Source organism: Loxodonta africana, chromosome 27, assembly GCF_030014295.1.
Source record: "Loxodonta africana isolate mLoxAfr1 chromosome 27, mLoxAfr1.hap2, whole genome shotgun sequence".
Lineage (NCBI taxonomy): Eukaryota > Metazoa > Chordata > Mammalia > Proboscidea > Elephantidae > Loxodonta > Loxodonta africana.
In genome coordinates, this window is record NC_087368.1 from 18,915,090 (window position 1) to 18,932,788 (window position 17,699).

A 17,699-nucleotide genomic window follows, 5' to 3' on the forward strand; every position below is an offset into this window, starting at 1 on the left:
TAATTTTAGTATATGTGCTACCTAAACAAGCAGTTAATGTTGCTGAGCTGTCAACTTATCGCAATCCTAATCAAAATCCCAGCAGGATTTTTTGTAGATATTGACAAGCTGATTCTAAAAAGAATATGAGAAGACAACAGAACTGGAATAGTCACATTTCTGAAAACAAGTTCGAAACCGAAAGATTCATACTACCTGACTTCAAGACTTACTATAAAGTTAAATAGTCAATAGCATGGTATTGGTAAAGGGGATAGATTAATGGAACAGAATAGACCAAAAGATGCAAAACAATTCAATGGAGAAAGAACAGTCGTTTTGACAAAGATTACTGTCAGTTCAGTATCCACAGGTAATAAAGAAAAAGCAATCCTGATTTATACTTTGCCGTAGATACAAAAATTAACTCAAAATGTGTCATAGGCCGAGCTGCAGAAGCTAAAACTCTTCAACTTACTAGAAGAAAAAGTTTTAAGTATTTGTGACTTGATTTAGGCTAATCATTCATAAAGTGGCACCAAAATATAATCCATGAATGAAAATACTGATAAGTCAATCTTCATCAAAATAAAAATTTTTGCTTTGTGAAAGCTATTGTTAAGATAAAGAAAATACAGGCCCCAATCTGGGAAAAAGTATGTGCAAATCATACATCTGAAGATGAACTTGTACCCAGACTTTATAAAGAACTCTCAAAACTCAGTGATAAGAAGAACAACCCAGTTAAAAATGAGCAAACAGCAAATGTGGGAGAATATGAGAGAAACTGGGTCACTCATACATTTCTGGTAGGAAGTAAAATGGTACAGCACTCTGAAAAATAGTTTGGCAGTTTCTTTTAAAACTAAACATAACCCAGTGCCATCGAGTCGATTCCAACTAAACATACACTTACCGTATTGTTTTTGTTACTAGCTACTGCCAAGTCAGCCCCTGACTCATGGCGACCCCGTGTGTTACAGGGAAGAACTGTTGCATAGAGTTTTCTTGGTTGTAATCTTTACAGAAGCCGATCCACAGGCCTTTCCTCCATGGAGCACTGGGTGAGTTTGAACTGCCCACCTCTTTGGTAGCAGCTGATCGCAAACCACTTGCACCATCCAGGTTCCAATGGCACTTACCATCGCACTCTTGGCAGATTTATCCCAGGGAAATGAAACTTCTGTTCACATAAAAAATGAGTGAAGGGCCTGTGGGATCTTTCATTTCTTTCATAATACCCGGATGTTCATAGCAGCTTTACTTATAATAGCAAAAATTGGAAGCCATCCAAATATTCTTCAACAGATTAATGGTTAAACAAACTACGATACATCCATACCATGGGATACTACTCGATAATAAAAATGAATAAACTATTGATACACACAACAACTTTGGTGGATCTCAAGAGAATTATGCTGAACGAAAAAAAAAAATCTCTAGATGGCATGCTATTTGACTCTATTTACTTCACATTGTTCAGAGGAGAAAATTTATAGAGATGGAGACCAGATTAGTGGTTGTCAAGGTTCAGAAAAGGGGAAGGGAAGGAGGTGGCTGTGACTATAAAAGGATAGCACAAAAGTTCCTTGTGATAGAATTTTTCTATATTTTTACTGTAGTGGTGGTCACATGAACTGACACATAGAATAAACGCACTCTTCTCTCAAACACACACACGAATAAGGACACGTCAACTGATGAAATCTGAGTAAGATTGGTGAATTGTACCAATGCCAGTTTCTTGATTGTGATATTGTACTATAGTTACACAAGTTATTATCATCAGGGGAAAACGAGTGAAGGATCCATGGGAACTTTCTGTATTGTTTCTTACAATTTCATGTAAATCTACAATTATCTCAAAATTAGGTTTTTGTTTTTTTTTTTAATGAGCAAAATATTTGAAGAAACAGTTCACCAGAGATGATATATGGATGGCAAATAAGCCCAACATGATTAGTGGTTGTTACTGGGTGCCGTCAAGTTGAGTTTAACTCATAGTGAACGCATGAGACAGAGTAGAACTGCTCTATAAGGTTTTCTTGACTATAATACTTATTTATGGGAGCATATCGCCAGGTCTTTTTTCCTGTGAAGCCACTGGGTGGGTTTGAACTGCCATTCTTTTGGTTAGCAGCCAAGCACTTAACCCATTGCGCCACCAGGTTTCCCCAATGAGTCATTAGAGAAATGTAAATTAAAACCACAATGACATACCACAGCACATCTATTAGAGAGGCTAAAATTAAAATAATGCCAAGTTTAGGCAAGGATATGGAGTAACTTGAACTCTCATACACTGTTGAAAGGAACACAAAGTGGTACAGCAACTTTAGAAAACAGTTTGGTAGTTTCTTATAAAGTTAAATACACATTTACCATACAAAGCAACAATCTCACTCCTAGGTATTTACCTAAGTGAAATGACAATCTATATTCACACAAAAAAGCCTATATGCAAATGATAATAGCAGCTTTATTTGCAATTACCTAACATCAGAAATACCCCAATTGTCCCTTGATTAAGGAATGGATAAATAAACTGGTACATAATTTTTTTTTTTTTTTTTATAATGGAATAGTACTCAGCCATAAGAGAGGAAATATTGAGATATGCAACAACATGGATGGATTTCAGATGCATTATTCTAAGTGAAAGAAGCCAGGCTCAAACTTCTAATATTGCATTATTTCATTTCTATGATAGTCTGAAAAATTCAAAACTATAGTGACAAAGACCAAATCAGTGGTTTCCAGGGTTTGAGGCTGAGTGGAGAGTTTGACTAAGAGGTTATTTGGGGCAGAGGTGGTAGATAATGGTGCCATTCTGTATCTTGATTGTAGGGATAGTCATATAACTCTATGTTTTTGTCAAAACTCATAATTCTGCATCAAAATGAGTATATTTAGCTCTATGTAAATTAAAAAAAACAATTAAAATTTAAAAAATAATTTTTATAGGACGGAATATTTTTCTGTTAAAAAACTCTTAGCTGAAGTTTAGCCATTCCTTTTTAGTTCACATCACCTTCTTTTTCTTGGATTAAAATCAAGTAAAATAAAATTTAATATTTTGTAATAGCAGGTATAAAGTGACCTCATTTTTTCTAAGATTATTTCTATCTAACTATTTCTATCCTGGCTTCTCCTTTCTGTATATATGCAAAGAGAAATACATTCAACAATGTTCATAAAATGTAAACAATTATTAATTCTGCAAAGCAAAGTTTGGAGTTAAAGTTTTTTAAACTTTCTCTTCGTACTTTATTTGTTGAGCTGCTGTAATGAGTATTGGTCATTTTTACAAAAGTAACAGTCTTAAATCCTAACAAAAATAAGTTTGGGTTATTGAGTAAAGATAACAGAGTGAACACAAGTACCTAATTTTATTTCCTCCTAAAACTCTCACTGAAAATCTAGAAAAGAGATTTTGAAAAATGTGTAAACCCGTAAGCATGAGGAGAATAGGAGAGACACAAGAGCCCACTTTTTGGAAGTTGTAAAGCAAAAGGATGAATGGTAACTTAGCAGAACTGAGGAAGACAAATTCACTCCACACTGGGAGAATTTGATACCAACCTGGGCAACACTGCAGAACTGCTGAAGACCCAGAGCCTGGAGGCATGAAGTAATTTTAGAAGTGAGGAGAAGATGGTTGCTAAAATAAGGAAAATTGACTGAAACTGTTTAAGAAGCAGTTAGAGCCTAAGATCCTAAGCTCAGTGATGACTTGGAGTCCTCTCATCTACAGGCCCTCTTTTTTAACCCCTCTAAAAAATAATCAAGTCTTCTTACTTGGTTGGTGGTTAGAGGTGAGGTGGTACCATACTAAAACCTGTGAAGTTAAGGGAATATGCTTACTGAATTCTGAGATCACCATCACCAACTGTCTTTTTCTACCAGACTCTCACAACTGAGGCAGATGAGTATTTACTATGCAGACAACAAACTGGAGGATCTTCTCTACAGAATCTGACCAACCCAGGGGAAAGAACCAACAAACTTCCAACTTGATCATCTTACATTGAAGTTCATAGTCAATAAGCTCTACATATGTGCTCAGAGCTTCTGATCTGCTATTTTTGTCCCTGACTCTTAAATAAGAGTTGGCAAAAAAGTTGCCAAATACATGTTAAAGTCTCTAATATGAAAGATAGGGCTAAAACACATAAATAGAAAGTAAAGGCAAACTGAATGAAAACAAGACCGCTGGGAGAAGAAAGACATACACACATACATGCACACATACACTTCTCAATATACTCAGATATATAATGGAAAGTATTACATTCATGAATTAAGAACAGGATGCTATAAAAAAGGAGATTCAGGGAATAATAAAGAAGCCGTATTTATGAAAAATATGGTAGCAGAAATAAACTCAAGAGAAAGTTTGAAAGATAAGGTCAAGAAGATATATATATATATACACACGTACATATATACATACATATACACACAAAAAAAGAAAATAGAGTAGAAAAGAGAAGAAATTAAAGGACCAACTCATCCAGCAAATCTAGAGAGATTAGAGAAAATGGAAGGCAGGAGACCATCAACAAAATACTGTATTTTTATGCAAATAACGTGTTTGCTCCCACCCCTCCAAGAGGTATTTTTGTAAGTGTACTATGTTAATTTTTTTACAGCAACATGTAAAAATAAATTGGGATAGCAGCACTTACAAAAATACCTTGCGAGGGAGGGAGTTCAAGTAGGAGATAAACATATTTATTGTTGCAGTTTCGTAATATGCTTTCAAAGAAAAAAACATTCCTCTAGGAAGTTTATGAAAAATAATCACATTCCAGGGAAACGAGGGGTGAAAAGATATATTTTTTAGCAGATTAAGTTGACAAAAGCACCCTATTATTTATTGGACATGCACTGTCATTTTTACCAATCCAAGATTGTCGTTAAGTAGAAAAGACAGAGACATTCACAATTTCTTTCTTCATCTTACTAAATCTATACTTTATTTTTAGTCTGTTTCAGGTTTAACCACAATTTAATTGAAAGGAACTGAGCAAGTTATATAATGAAATCCAACCATCGATTGTGGCATTTTGTTGAATAACAGAAGTCCATTTTTAAAAAAGGAAAAGCATTATCCAGCTTGAAAATATACATCAGGCTGCCCATAGTTCGTTCCCTTTGGAGGGTTTCTGCTGCTCTCTATTCTGAAAAAGGTGTCTTCTTTGATAGTCAGAATCCTTACAATGACCCTGATGATAAAGAATGTTGGCAGTTCTCTGCTTTTCTGAGGTGACTACATGGGAGCAACATCCTTGTAGAATGAGTAGGTGCCAATTCAGCCGCCCCTTTTCCCAGCTCACTTCATGGTTCAGACAGCCTTATCAAAGGAGACAGGACTACTATCATGATGAAGAGACATGTCTTAGCATAAAAGGCCAGAGTCTTAGTTAGACAGACCTTGTAAATGTCTTTATTTTATCACATACAATAACATTTACATCTGATTTTTTGGAACAATTTGATCACATGCAGCCAAGAATTCTGTCTTCAGTGCCATGGTCTTGTAAGTCCCACCCAGGTGATTGGGCGGGGCTGTGTGATAGGGTAACTGTGGCCCACCAAGAGGAATGGTCAGTTTTGCCATCTCCCTAGGCTTGAAATGAGCCACCCCACGGGCGCTAAAGAGAGATTCCCACCACCACCAAGTGAGAACAGCCAGAAGCCAGAACATCCCTTGGACCCCAGATCCCTGTGCTGAGAAGCTCCTAGAACCCGGAGACAGAGAAAGAGCGAGCTGTAACACTGAAGGCAGCGAGATGGTGTGATGGGTTTCCAGCCCATGCAGAGAGAAACCTGCGTGCCTTTTGGGAAAGGACTAGAGCCAAGGAAAGGTGTGCCTGCAAGCAAGGCTAGAAAGAGGCTGGCCTGAAGGAAGAATCATATCCTGAGTGTTCCTGAGCCTGAATTGTAACTGGAACTTCCCTAATAAACCCATGATCATGAGTATTGTCTGTGAGTTCTGTGTGGCCACTGCCAATGAATTCCTGAACCCAGCAGAGAAGTAGAGAGTGCTGTGGGAGGGATGGTTGGTGTCAGAGTTGGTAATGATGGCAGAGAGAGGAGGCATATCTGACCCCTATCTCATAGGAATCAGCCTTGTCCTGTCGATCTCGATTCTTCTTCCCCCTTAGGAAGTTAGAGGAGGTTAGATACTACCCCATGCTGTTTTTACACTGTCTTATGCTCTGAATTACTGATCTTCAATAAGCTTTTCCATAAAATGTATGCACATTTCTTTTTTATTTGAAGAGACAGCAATGTACAAAGAGCAAAGACCAAGAAAAGCAGCTAAATTGACTGACGGTGAGCTTAGGGTTTAAAGTGACAGGTTCATGGTACTCTCTCTCTTCGAACCACTTCGTTTTCAAGTTTTTTCTCTTCCTTTTTCTCATTCTACTTACCTTCTCTCTCAGTCATTCTCACAAGCACAGCTTCTTGTGGCCTGTTCCTCTTAAATCTTGCACAAATAATAATACTCAAACGTAATAAATATTTATTCATAAAAAAATATTGAGTTTTTATTATATACCATGTACTGTAGTTTTTTTTTTTTTTTTACTGTGTTAAGGTCCCTACACAGTGCAAATGGTTTGCATTTGACCGCTAACCTAAAGGTTGGTGGTTTGAACCCACCCAGTGGACTGGTGGAAGAGAAGTCCTGGCAACCTGCTTCCGTTAAGATTATAGACAAGAAAACCCTATGGAGCAGTTCTACTCTGTAACACATGGGGTTGCCTTGAGTCAAAATTGGCTCGAGGGCAACTAACAACAACAACGCATGGTGCTAGGAACTGGAAATACGTTCATCAAAAAAGCAATCTTTGTGGAGTTTAAAATCTAATGTGGATTAAAACTTGAAAAGACAACGTTATTGCTAAATCTTCCTTCCATCCATCCATCCATCACTTTCCTCTGCATACATATTCATCGCCCACCGTCCTTTCCTGTCAAATACACGCAGAATGGGGACGTAACCAAACCCCAAAACCCACTGCCATCAAGTCAATTCTGACTCACAGCCACCCTATGGGACAGAGTAGAACTGCCCCGTAAGGTTTCCAAGGCTGTTTGTATTTCCAGAAACAGACCGCCACATCTTTCTCCTGGGGCACGTAACAGCCAATATGTATTTAAGTGAAAGATTTGGGAATCAAGAATGCAGAAGTTGTCAAAATGCTAAAATAGAGAAGTTTCTCCTTTGGCAGTCAACAGCAAAAAGATTTAAGGTTATCAAACCAATCCAAAAAGTTTATTTTAAGCACCCAAGTTAGCTGTTGGATTAGGTATAACTACAATTAAGAGAAAGGTATGCCAAGCACCTGTTCAAAAATTTAAGCACCTGTGATTCCCCAGTCCCTACTAATTTGGGAGTGACAAGGAGTCACATTTATAGAAACACAGTAATTTTCTAATTCTTCCCTCACCTATTATTGGATACTTCTAAAAAAAAATTCTAGATCTTCTTAAAAGTTCCTCCAAGCGTTTCTGCATGTCCCCTGGAGATATCCCACTGGGATTCATGAGCAAGGCTCTCTCAGCTACCACTTCCTCCTCTCTTGTTCTGGCTTCAGCTCTAGCTCCTTGTGACAACGTCAGTAGGTCCCCCAAAACCCTGTGAAGCCTGGTGAATGCGTAATTTCACTGATGCTGCCTCTGATGACATCTTTTGTCAGTGTCTGCTGAAGTCGTGCTGTGCTCATGTTGCGCTTTGCTGAAGCTCCCAAATCTCCAGTATGGCTGGCGCCCTCCCCTGCTGATTGCCCAGTGCCCTCAATAGACCAATGGCATCTTATGTTCTCTGCTGTAGTGAATAAAACACCCAGCGTCATTTAACAGACACCTTTGTGTTAGTGTCTGTTAAATGTACCTTGTTAGTGGTCCAGAATGCTACAACACACACAAGACAAATAAGAAATAAAGTACTGGTTTATTTCTATGGGAATTTCCAAAATGCTGGGCCTCTGGATAACTATGTTGGAGAGGATAGCTAGGAAGACAAAGCTGAGCCTTGTTCCTCCCACTCTAAACCTAGATCTTAGAGCCTACATGCTCAGGCATGAACAGTCATATAATAGTGTCTGCAAACCTATCTCCATTTCACTTAAACAAACAGGCCTGCCTTAACTCCCAGGCACTTCCTGAAGAGAGTGCTCAGAAAATGGTGAGGTGAAGCCAATCATGACCAAGACTGCTGCGTTGCATAGAACCCTCGATCCAAAGAGATAGCGAGAATAAACTGAGAATGTATATAAACAGAGCACATCAAGAAATTCATTTTGGGTGGTCTGACTTAGCCATCTGCCTCCCACCCTGCACTCCTCTGACCTGGAGGGTTCTTTACTCTGCATGCGCTGCTGAGACAAAACATCTGGTGTGCTTTCATGAGGACCAAGGAGGCACTGGGGAGTGACCTCTATGAGCACCGCCAGGCATCTTAATCGCATGGGTATTCTCTGCATTGTTGGATAACTGAGGCCATAGAAAAACAAAGTGAAAGTAATTTTGGCCCAATCAAGGTCATCATGCCTGCTAATCCTAAATCTGGAGCCACCTTTTGTATCTGATCTAGCTCACAGGACCTTCTTCAGAAGGTAGGCTTTGGGCCCTTCGCAGGCTAAGTGCATGGAGACCAAAAGTGCCAGAAAGTAGAAAAATGGATGAGCAGGAATTTCACATAGGAACACCCTGCTCACTAGTAGCTAAATCCTGCGCAATCAGATTAGCCACTCCATTCCCCTTAGCAGGAGTAGGAGAAGCCTGAAGTATGTCTCTGCAGTCCCCAAGGCCGTAACCAGTTGTCATCAAGTGGATAAACACCCTTGGTGACCCCATTGTGTGTCAGAGTAGAACTGTGCTCCAGAGGGTTTTCAATGGCTGATTTTTGGGGGGAAGTAGATCTCCAGGACTTTCTTCTGAGATACTCCTGGGTGGACTTGAACCTCCAACCTTTAGGTTAGCAGTCAAATGGGTTAACCATTTGTACCACCCAGGGACTCCCCTAAGTGGGTATAAGGAACAAAAGTTCACTCAACCCTCAGACTCATTCTGTACCCAGACATGAACTTGAGGAAAGAAGCACAAATGTTTCTCCCTATAGATTTCAAGAGAGTGAAGACCTGTGCTTTCAGTATCAATCAGAATTTTAGAAAAACTTTTTTTTTTCAGGTTCATTGGTAGCCCCCTCTCTAAACTGAAAGACACCCAGTGGGCAGTGCCAGAGGATGATCTGCTCATGGTGCTTAAAGTCACCTTCTCCGTGCCAGTGCCTGGGGCATTGTTATTATACTAACGCACATATTTCTTGATGCACTCTACATTTTGGGGAATCTTCTTTCCTAAGACAGTTCTTATCATACATACAAGCAGACTCCTAGTGCGCCCACCCCTTTAGCCTTCCAGACAGGTCTCAACATACCTTAATCTAGATTGAGCATAGTCTTGGCTCTGCTGCCTATATCAAATCAAGACCCCTCAAAAATAGCTCTTGTCGGTCTGTATATTTACCTTCTTATCCAAATTACCAAACAATCTCATTGCCCTGGGTGGACCACAGAGTGTCAAACCTCTGTATGGCATATATATCTGTCAAAAAGTTTTATGGCATAAAACAAATAACCAAAACATTTAAGTCAAAGACCTCATGCAAATATAAACCTACACTGACATATGCAACCTCTTGTTCTTTCACTAAGAAATCTTTAGTTATTTTCAGAGTTCACATTCCCACACTGCTGGTGGGAATGTAACATGGTACAACCTCTTTGGAAATCAATTTGGAGCTTCCTTAAAAAGCTAGAAATAGAAGTACCATACAATCCAGCAAACTGACTCCTTGGAATATATCCTAGAGAGATAAGAGCCCTCACAGAACAGATATACGCACATCCATGTTCACTGCAGCACTGTTTACAATAGCAAAAAGATGGAAGCAACCAAGGTGCCCATCAATGGATGAATGGATAAATATCAGTTAGGGAAGTTCCTTTCATGAGTCTAATCCTAAACTCTGGGTTGCTAACTTAAGAATTTTAGTTGGAGATCATGGAAGAAAACATAGGGACAACACTAGGAGCCCTAATACATGGCATAAGCAGTATACAAAACATTACTAACAATGCACAAACACCAGAAGAAAAACTGGGTAACTGGGAGCTCCTAAAAATCAAACACTTATGCCCATCCAAAGACCTCACCAAAAGAGTAAAAAGACTACCTACAGACTGGGAAAATTTTTTGGCTATGAGAAATCTGATCAGGGACTGCTCTCTAAAATCTACATGATACTGCAAAAACTCAACAACAAAAAGACAAACACCCCAATTAAAAAATAGGCAAAGGATATAAACAGGTGCTTCACCAAAGAAGACATTCAGGTGGCTGATAGACACATGAGGAAATGCTCATGATAATTAGCCATCAGAGAAATGCAAATCAAAGCTACAATAAGATTCCATCTCACCCCAACAAGGCTGGCATTGATCCAAAAAACACAAAATAATAAATGTTGGAGAGGTTCTGGAGAGACTGAAACACTTATACACTGCTGGTGGGAATGTAAAATGGTACAACCACTTTGGAAATCGATTTGGTGCTTCCTTAAAAAACTAGAAATGGAACGACCATATGACCAGCAATCCCAGTCCTTGAAATGTGTCGTAGAGAAATAAGATCCCCCACGCGAACAGATATATGTACTTCCATGTTCATTGCAACACTGTTTACAATAGCAAGAAGAAGAAACCAACCAGAGTGTCCATCAACGGAAGAATGGATAAATAAATTAGGGTATATTCACATTATAGAATACTACACAACAGTTGAGAATAATGATGAATCCGTGAAACATCTCATAACATGGATGAATCTGGAAGGCATTATGCTGAGTGAAATTAGCTGCAAAAGGACAAATATTGTATGAGACCACTATTACAAGAACTCAAGAAAAAGTTAAAACACAGAAGAAAATGTTCTTTGATGGTTACAGGGTGGGGAAGGAGTGAGAGGGGTATTCACTAATTAGGTAGTAGACAAGAACTATTTCAGGTGAAGGGAAAAACAACACACAATACAAGCGAGGTCAGCACAACTGGACTAAACAAAAAGCTAAGAAGTTTCCTGAATATAGCCAAATGCTTTGAAGGCCAGAGTAGCAGGGATGAGGGTCTGGGGACCATGGTTTCAGGGAACATCTAAGTCAATTGGCATAATAAAATATATTAAGAAACGTTCTGCATCCCACTTTGGTGAGTGGTGTCTGGGGTCTTAAATGCTAGCAAGCAGCCAACTAAGTTGCATCAATTGGTCCCAACCCACCTGGAGCAAAGGAGAATGAAGAACACCAAAGACACAAGGTAAACATGAGCCCAAGAGACAGAAAGGGCCACATAAACTAGAGACTCCATCAGCGTGAGACTGGAAGAACTAGATGGTGCCTGGCTACAACCAATGACTGCCCTGACAGGGAACACAACAGAGAATCCCTGAAGGAGCAGGAGAACAGTGGGATGCAGACCCCAAATTCTCTTAAAAAGACCAGACTTAATGGTCTGCCTGAGACTGGAAGGACCCAGAGGACATGGGCACTGGACTTTCTGTTAGCCCAAGACTGGAACCATTCCTAAAGTCAGCTCTTCAGACAGGGTTTGGACTGGACTGTGAGACAGAAAATGATACTGGTAAGAAGTGAGCTTCTTGGCTCAAGTAGACTCATGTGGGCAACTCCTGCCTGGAGATGAGATAAGAAGGCAAGAGGGGAACAGGAGCTGGTTGAATGGACACGGGGAATACAGGGTGGAGAGGAGGAGTGTGCTGTCTCATTAGGAGGAGAGCAGCTAGGGTTACATAGTAAGGTGTATATGAAGTTTTTGTATGAGAAACTGACTTGAATTGTAAACTTTAACTTGAAATATAATAAATGAAAAAAAGAGAATTTTAGTTGGTTTTACTTTTATGGTGTAATTAGGGAAGCTTAGTGAAGACCTGGGTGCATGGCTTCTCAACTACAATATTTGCATATTGTCTTCAATGTGTCTGTAATTACTGTACTTTTATATTTCTGAAAATATAAGGTCTTAATTGCACTTACTGAGACAAAAAAAAAAAGAAAAGCAAATGTTTTGATTAGCATTCTTTGCAGAGGAGAAAAACGTCCTAGAATTAAAGCTTTTCCCTAACTTGTTCAAGGTGAAGTATGTAGAGTTTGGGAACAGTGGGAAAATGAAGTTCTAAAGAAACGTCACATAAAGAACATAACCAAACCAAACCAAACCCAGTGCCGTTGAGATGATTCTGAATCATAGCGACCCTGAGCACTGGTAAATATTTTGCAAAGAAATATCCCCTCATCGGGTTTAAATAGAAAACAGATAATTAGTTACATTAATTGGTCTTGGATCAAAATAGTATTTGTGATAAAATGCATCATTAGACTCAATTCCTCCCCACTTCCCCAGCCCCCATGTCTATAAAAAAATACCATTTGCTATATCACTTGGCAGTTCTTCACCCTGAAAAGGTGGAGATTATCTCCCCCCATCTTCTGATTTCGGGTTTAACCATATGATTTGCTTTGACCAATAGAAGAACAAGGTAGGAATAAAAGTGTGCCAGTTTCAGCCTAGGCCTTCAAAGTCCTTGCATGTTTCAGTTTCCATTCTTGAGTTTCTGCCACTTCTCTGCAAAGATCATGCCTGAGCTTTACTCCCTGGTCCCAAAAGAATATGAAAAACATGTGGAGCAGAGCCACCCAGTCAAGCTGCCTTAGTCAGCCAGCCTAGATCAACTGACCCAGAGTCACGTGAGTGAGCCTAGCCAAGATCAACAAAGCTGCCCATCCCAATCAGGATCCCTCTGGGCTCACCTACAAGTGCATGAACAAAATAACGCTTCCTGCTGGAGGCCACTGAGATCTTGTGGTTGGTTGTTACATAACAATAGTTAGCCAGTACGGTCTAATTAATGGAATGTCTAAACTGATAACCCACTGCCATCAACTCGATTCCAACTCATAGAGTAGAGCCACCCCATGGAGTTTCCAAAGAACACCTGTTGGATTCGAACTGCTGACCTTTTGGTTAGCAGCCATAACACTTAACCACTACACCACCAGGGTTTCTGTCTAAACTGCAGTTAACTTAAATTCCATTTAGAAATGTGTTTCTTCGGTGAAACTACATTCTAACCCCTCTTGAAATTAAATTTGATAGAAGAAAACATGGGACTTTGAAGCCAATGCGTGATGGAGTGATCAGATGCATCTTTGACTATATATTTAAAGGCAAGTGAAATGTGTGAACACCCCCCAAAACTATCTAAGGGGCTAGCCAGAACAGAGGAGGAATAAAAATCAAGACATAAAGATGCTCCATTGAGCCCATGGTGGAACTCTGTGCAGTTACAACCTAGTCCAGTTGACAGATTTACGACTTACCAATGGCCTGGTCCCATCCTCCAAATTTTCAAAGGAAGACTTTATCCCACCACTTCAGTCATTCCACAGCACTACAAGTTAGGAAAAGACTGCCCATCTCTAAACTGTGTGGTCCAAATGAACCTTCTAGAAGGCAACGATATGGAGATAGCAACTGGACAGTAACTTTCAGCCATTATCTAAGCATCGTCTTAATGTGGTCACTATCCAAACAAGGGTACAGTAGGAGAAAGACAAGTCAGCATCTATAGTCTACAGTTTTAAACCGAGTCTGTAAGCCGGTCATTAGCATTAATCAGTGAACACATTACAGGCCCCTGAAATCCCATGAGAGGGATTTAATAATAATTTCTAGTTCCCTTCTTTTTCTTGTCTGAATTGAAATGAAAGTATTCCACAGGTATAATGCTGACAAATAATGTAAAAATGTTGATTTAAATGAAATCAAATGATTAGTCTTTTATCTGCTGACAAGGTATCCTCAATTAATTCCGGAGTGTCAAAAACTATTCAAAATGTGGTCTTTTCTTGCTTTGTTCTAAATTCATTATTGTGGACTCAGATCTGTGCAGCTTATTAAGAAATTAGATCATTATGAGTATAAAAACGTTTAATAAAGTATGAGAAAGCTAATTGTTGCATGCTGAGTAGCTTAGAATTTCATGTTTAAAGCCATTAAAGATCAATTCTAAATTCAGTCTAAATTCTGAAAAATGTGAATATTCACTTAATCCTTATTTAAGAGTTAGAATTACCATAGTCTCATTCATGCGGTATGATAGGAAGATGTGTACAATATAATATAAACATGCGAAAGTCCCCCTTGGCCCTTAAAAAATCTGTTTTTTAATCAGATTAAAATTGTTTCATCCACTCAGAAACACTTATTGAACACTGTGTCAGTCAGAGTCTCAGCAGAAAACAGATGGCACAGTCAAATTAGGATATTTTCTGAAAGGACTCATTACAAAAATGTGAGCATGGTGAAGGGAAATCAGGAAGAGCAATGCAGTAACACTGGACCCAACAACAGATGGGTAGCTACCCTAATTCCACAGGTGCAAAGGGAGGATACAGTTACCTGAAGTCAAAGGAGGGAGTTCTGTGATAGTGGTCTACCTTGGGAGGAGCACAGGCTTTAGGGAATATGATATGCTTAAGGCCACCTACCGTCTAGGGTGGCAGCCAGCAACCAGGGCAATAAGGATTCTCCTCCTCCCACCCTCTGCTCTCTTGCTGGGGCACTGGGGATCCAGTAGTGAACAAAAAGGACAAAAATGCCATCCTCATGGATTTGACATTCTAGTTGAGGGAGACACAGTAAATCAAACTGATAAATGCTCAGAGAAAAATAAACAAGAGGGACAAGAGAGCTAGTGGGAGAGGAGAGGAATTATCATAACAGGGTGGTCAAGGAAGACCATACAGAAAACGTGCTATCGGAACAAAGACATGAAGGAGGTGAGGGAGTCAAGCATGTGGCTATCCGGGGAAGCGCAGTCCAGGCAGAGAGAAAAGAAGGTACAAAGTCTCTGAGTGGGGAGCATGTCTGGCCTGTTGGAGGGACAGCCAGGAAGCCAGTGTGGCTGGAGCAGAGTACAACAAACCAAAAATCAATAGCCATTGAGTCAATTGTGATTCACTGTGACCTTATAGGACAGGGTGTTCAAGGAGCAGCTGGTGGATTCAAACTGTGACCTTCTGCTGAGCAGCTATAGCTCTTAACCACTGTGCTACCAGGGCTCCAAGAGTACAGCAAGGTGGAGAGCAACTGGAGCTGTTAGAATGTAACAGGGATCTGATTAAAGGACTATAAGGACCTTGACTTTTATCCTGAGAGATAGGAAGCAATTTAGATGGTTGTCAAGTTGAGAAATGACATGATCTGATTTAAATTTTATCAGGATGACTCTGGCTGCTGGACTGAGAATTGACAGAAGCGGGCAGGGTTGGAAGCATAAAGACTTGTCAGGAGGCTACTGCAATAATCCAGACAAGAGATGATGGTGGCTTGGACCAGGGTGGTAGCAGTGGAGGTGGTGAGAAGTGAAATTAATTCATGTATGAATCAGTACTGAAGTGGTTATGAGGGCAAGCTCAGGCATCAAAATCCCTGGATTCACATCCACCACTTAGCTGAGAGACTAAGGCAAGTCACTTCACCTCTTTGTTCTTTAGTTTTCTCATCTATAACCGAAAACCGATAGCTGTCAAGTCAGTTCCGACTCATAGCGACCCTATGGGACAGAGTAGAACTGCCCCATAGGATTTCCAAGGAGCAGCTGGTGGATTTGAACTGCCAACCTTTTGGTTAGCAGCCGAGCTCTTCACTACACCACCAGGACTCCAGAGAGAATAATCGTACCTAGCCAACAGGGTTGTGGACACCTGGTGGCTCAGTGGGTAAGAGTTCAGCTGTTCGAATCCACTGGCTATTCTTGAGGCAGGTTGTCTGGCCTGGTAGTGGGGCTCCCTGATGGCATCTAAGAATCAAATGTGTTTAGTTCCAACCCTAATATTGTCTGCCTGAGTTTAGGCCAGCATGCAAATCCTCTGTTTTCACTTTCCTTACATGTAAACTGTGGGAGTACATTAATACCCTCTAAATCTCCTTTGGGAAACTCTGGTGCCGTAGTGGTTAAGTGCTACGGCTGCTAACCAAAAGGTTGGCAGTTCAAATCCGCCAGGTGCTCCTTGGAAACTCTATGGGGCAGTTCTACTCTGTCCTACAGGGTCGCTATGAGTCGGAATCGACTCGACGGCAGTGGGTTTGGTTTTTTTTTTTTTTTTTTTTTGAGTGCTAACATTCCATGCTTAGGTTTTCTTATAAAACTGTCTCTTCCAGTTAATCTCTGTTTAATCCAGGGTCAAATTACTCACCTGAAAACCAGATTCATTCTTTTGATTTGCCTTTCTGCAATTAAATAGCGTTTGTTGGACCTAGTCTAGTGCTTCATGAAAATGCTTAATAGATGATTGCTGAATTTAATGGACTTAGAAAGATTGCAACAGGGTAACATTATTTATCTATTTTATATGCCCATTGGATTATCCTTCTGGTTTTCAGCAACTTGCTAAACAAAATAGCACTTGCAAGCAATTACATCATGTATCTAGCTCTTTGTTAACCCCGTTATATCTTCACAGATTCCTTTCCTAGCATATTTTTTTCCAGACCATAACTATAGTTCAAATAAAGCGAACTGGGAAATTAGAGAAAGACACTAATTTCGGTATGTTTCCATCCAGTATTTTTTTTTCTCTATTACGTATTTGAGATTATGCTAGCAGAATATTACATTCTTTTCTTTTCATTTAGTATATTATAATGATATCTCATCTCTTTAAATAGTTTTTGGAACACGATATTAAATCATTAGTGATTCTTTCCTGGGGAAATCTTTGTTTATGGGTGTTTTCAGAGAAAGGTATTTTATCATCAAGTTTTAGATGAGAAAATTTAAGCGCAGAAAAATCATAATTTTCTGAGGTTATATAATGTTATGGATTGAATCGTGTCTCCTCCCAAAAGGTAAATCTTAACTGCTGTACCTGATGCATCTACCAGCAGCCAAGGAATGTCAAGGAATGCCGGGGCTACCGACAAGGAAGTGCCCTCCTCGAGCGTCGACGCCCTGATTTGGATTTCTAGCTTCCAGAACTGTGAGGCAATACGTTCCTGTTCTTTGAAGCCATGCAGTTGTGGAATTTTTTGTTACTGCAGCACTAGGAAACTAAGACACATAAACAATTTGTCACATCATCTACTCAAAGGAATTACATAAAAAATATACAGGTAAGAAACAGATACATAATAATTATAGTTGGATAAATGGATGGTTGAATTGATGCATTCAATAAATCTGAACTGGACTAGCTTGTCCATTGGAGCAAATGATCAAAGTCTGCATTAGAGGAGGTATCTGGGAAGAGATTACTACTTGCCAGTTGCCATGGAGCTCATTATGACTCATGGTGACATCATGTGTGTCACAGTAGAACTGTGCTTCGTATGGTTTTCAATGGCTGATTTTTCAGAAGTAGATTGCCAGACCTTTCTTCTGAGGTATCTCTGGGTGAACTCGAACCTCCAACCTTTAGGTTAGCAGCCATGCACATTAACCTTTTGCACTACCCAGGGACTTCTAGAAGAGAACAGCTCCTCTTTGCTTCAGAACTAAAATGGAGTTCCAGGTACAGTCTTTACCAAACTAGTCTCACCAGAAAATGAGAAACTCTGGAATCTCTG